We start from the raw sequence: 4161 nt of genomic DNA, 5'->3' as shown, positions 1-4161 counted from the left end.
AGAGTGCATTCCCAATCATTACCATTGTCCGACAAAGGGGCTGATCCTGTCACTATGACCACTCACTCAGATGAATTCTCAAACTGCCCCAACATGTCCAGGTTTTGACCCCCACCAAGGATCTCATTGATTGACACATCAAAGACAACTCGATCCGACACCTTGTGATGTATCATAATCGAGTCTAGGGGTCAGGTGTAACTTTCCAGTTTTGCCCATCTGTATCCAAGGTCTAGGGCAATACTGGAAATCTGGTCTGGTTCAAGGGTTCAAACAATCCCATACTGCATGTGCCTTGGGTCTTATCAGATCTGAATCAAAAGGAAACATGAAGGATTATACCTTACCCTGATGGCACATCAGTATCAGCCTTGGCAGGATAAATCTCCCTAGACTTATCCAATGGCTGTAAACATTTAAAACTAACACAAGTTTCTATAAGTGACCAGTTTTAGGGTCTTATACCAAACAACATGAATCAAACATGCACTTTAATTTATTTCCACTAAATAACAAAAGTACATCAAATCCGATTGAAGCTAAGGGCATACAAGACTGTGTAACAGTAAGAACTAAATTCTGTTAATTAAGCCTTCTTCTTATTGTCAACATCTTTAGAAGTAACTGAGACCCATTTTCCTTCTGCATCTCCTCTTTCATGGGTTCTCTTACCTTTCTAATGTTTGATTGTCTCAAAGCATGAATTCTTCACTTGTCTTTACTGATAATATGGAAGATTTGAAAATCTTTTCTTTTCCTGATAAACAAAACTTAATTAAAAGCAAGAAAATATAAAATGTATGTAGCAGTCTAGTCTAGCAGAGTAGAGAAGCGTTCCAAGTGGTTTCTTGCTTTGATGCATGCCCAAATACTTAGTCCTAGAAAACTAATACGTAACTAAATTCTAAACAAAAACCACCTGAAGAGAAATTAATTTGACAGCCAATCATTCTTTGATGCCCAAAATAATTTTGTTTCATCTTAAATGTTCCAATGGTTTCTTCATTCTTGCCCTGCATGTTGAAACCTTTTTCTATTCCAAGTTTAAGTGCGGGTATGGATATGAGGGAAGCCATGATTAGAGTTTTCAGTTTCCAGCGGCAGAAGAAGCTAAATCCAAGCTTCTCGTTAGCATGCACAGAGGGTATAAAAGGAGAAAAGGTACAGAGAAGAGATGCTAGCGCTTTGTGATGACAAACATGGCTTCTGGGTATTTCTGGCATTCTATTTCCGTCCACCGGACAATCACCGTAGAACTGAATAATTCACTGATTTGAGGAGAAAGGTACAGTACAGTACAGTAAAAGTACAGTAATATCTGTATTATAACTTTTAGGGATAAGTAAGACAGGTAAAGACCGAGAGGGAGGGAGCGAGTCCCGCAGCACATCCCGACCATGTATTGGGATGTGCTGTGGGCATTGTGGGGCGCAGATGTGAACTCGGTGGGAGCGCATCTCCAACAGTGCAAATTTGATAGTATTAGATGGCGGGATGTGTTTGTGAGGTGAGTGTGAGACGCGCTCGGTAAGGAGCAGATCCCAATTGAGCAGTCGTGGAAGGAACCGGAAGGGCGCGGGAGGCGGGACCCTCACAATGAAGAAGTCAGAACTTAATTGTCTTAAACGCTTCCAATCTCCCTCTGATTCTCCCAGCAAATTTTAACGTTAGTGGGTCCAATCCTTTTTGTCAATAACACGTGTCACCTCCCGGTTTTCCTCACTCATTTGGTTGAACCTCCAAAAGACCAATCAGTATAGACCACGTCACTTCTTGTACACATCTGGAAAACAATGGGTCCCACCTAAACATCGCCGCCACGATGGCTAGTAGTAGTAGGAGGACCAATTTGGACAATGGGTCCCACCTAAAAGTATCTGACGGTGCTGATGCATTCACAAATCATACCAACATTTGCATTTGGCAAATGGCAAAGGCAATTTGGCATTTGGCATTTGGCATCAGGAGGGGGAGGAGGAGGAGGAGGGGAGGGGAGAGGGTCCCACACTCCCACTCCCACTTTTGATCAAAACCACACAAAGTCATGATGATGATGATGAAGAGGCTACGCTACGGTCAACCTCTGGTCTCGTGGGATTCCGGAACTGAACGTCACGCACAGACTTACATGTGTGCCAGTTGTCCAGCTTCTGGGTGATTGGGCGCACGTGCACACCTAGAGAAGATAAACGTGTGCGCATTGTGCACCTTCTCCTCTGGGACTCAACTGGGACTGGGAGTATTTATTGTATTAATGGACCATGGAGGAGTTCTCATCTTTCAATCTTATATTTATTCCTCGGTCTCTCTTTTCGTCTCTTTCTTTTTGTTGCTTCGCATGCAAGTACGGAGGGGATTGAGAAAGCTGAGTACCGTGAAACATAAGTGATGCCCCCATGGGCCATCTTGAACTGACGGAAATGCCCTTTGGAAAGCTCCATATCCATTAATGAAGCATTATCAGGGTTAAATTAAATAATGCATGATGTTGAGGGTAAAATGGTCCTCGAATGGAAAAAACAAAGGAGGTGGGGTCAGGTGATCCAGGTGGGAAAGTGAATCACTGGATCCGACATAAAAGAGCTGAAGGCAAGGGGCGGATGTGGAGCCCACTATGATGGTGATGTTAATGCCATCCATGATCCCATCCCTTTGGTGGGGCCCCAAAGGGATGGGTGGAAACAAGGCGCTAGACAAGATGCAGTCATTCAATCCTGTCATCTTAAAAACTGTCCCAGCCAACGGTGAGTTGTATTCCAGATAAAGTTGCATTGCATGTGAGAGAGTCGTATGGTAACCAAACTAAGGCATTCCCCTCCTCCTCCCCCCCCCCCCCCCCCCCCGAGAGAGAGAAAGAGAGAGAGGCTGAGTGCATTGACAGACTCTTGGTGCAGTCACCATGGCTCTGCCCAAGGCATCTCTGCACCAGAGAAAATGCATGACCATATGTGGTCGGTTGGGGCACAGAGAGTGCTTTCAGTGCCATTTGATGTCAGTCACTTCCCATCTACAATCCATTACAGCTTAAAATCCATCAATTAATCTTTTCTTTCTCCCCCAGTTTCTGGACCCTGGACCCATCTTTAAAAAGGAAGAGATCTGATGATCAAAGTGAAGTCTTTTGTTTCACAACACTTATGGAGAGGTTGATACTGTTCTCGACATATAAAAGACTTCTGAAAACTTGTTTTTCAAGGTTTTCCCATCAAGTGATGAATTTGCTTTAAGACAAGACACTCAACATGAAATTGTCCCATGAAACCAAACTACCTTTCAAAGTTGCACTGCCGGCCCAATCAAATTTGGAACAGCCACTACTCTAACAGAAAGCTACATACATACATATCCAAAGCTATTCTTCAAAGGTTATATATGCCAGACATGTCAAGCTCAAACCCTTTTCTTATTTAAATAGATATATTCCAATTCACACTCCCTTTCTTTAGGAGTTAAGGGAATCTACCAATTCACTAAAAGATATTGTTTTATTTTCAATCATATTGAAAAGAATTGCTTTAAAACTATTCTTTTATGCCTTTTCAGCATATCCTTCCTAAAACCTCTTTCACAAGTCTTCAGATATTGCATCAAATTAAAAAAAAAATAATAATAAAAGAAATAAAAGGTCCTGTGATATGAAGCTGCTTCAAATTAAATTATACAGTAACCCAATCAAGTTTGGATAAGGTATGTGCTTCTAGAAAAATTATATGTAGATGCATGAGTAGACTATCTCTTGAAAGCTTTTCCTATGGTCCACTAACATTTTTTGTTGTCAAAATAGGGTATGTTCCATCTTTTTGTGTAACAGTTTTTCTAGTTTTTTTTTTTTATTTCTCATTAAATTAATTTCTCCTCAGTGATTTGGCATTGGTTACATAGATTCCATTTCCTATGACTTATCAGTCCTCTGAGTTGTTCTTTTCCTTCTTTTTTTTAAGGAGAACGTTTCAAGAGGTTTGTATGATATATAATTAAGAGAAAAGACAAGGTTCATTATCATGAAAAGATAAGGAAACAAAAGAACTAGACAACAAGTTTATGTAGTTCAACAGTTGGCATACATTGAGGCAATTTTTGAAATTAACTCATCTCCCCATTACGAGCTATCAGCTTATACCTGATCGCATAGCTGAATTGAATGATTTATGCTTGATTTTT

This window comes from Nelumbo lutea, chromosome 4, assembly GCF_056320005.1.
Source record: "Nelumbo lutea isolate HS-2025 chromosome 4, American lotus-T2T, whole genome shotgun sequence".
NCBI classification, from domain to species: Eukaryota; Viridiplantae; Streptophyta; class Magnoliopsida; order Proteales; family Nelumbonaceae; genus Nelumbo; species Nelumbo lutea.
Note: the sequence above shows the minus strand (reverse complement) of the source record.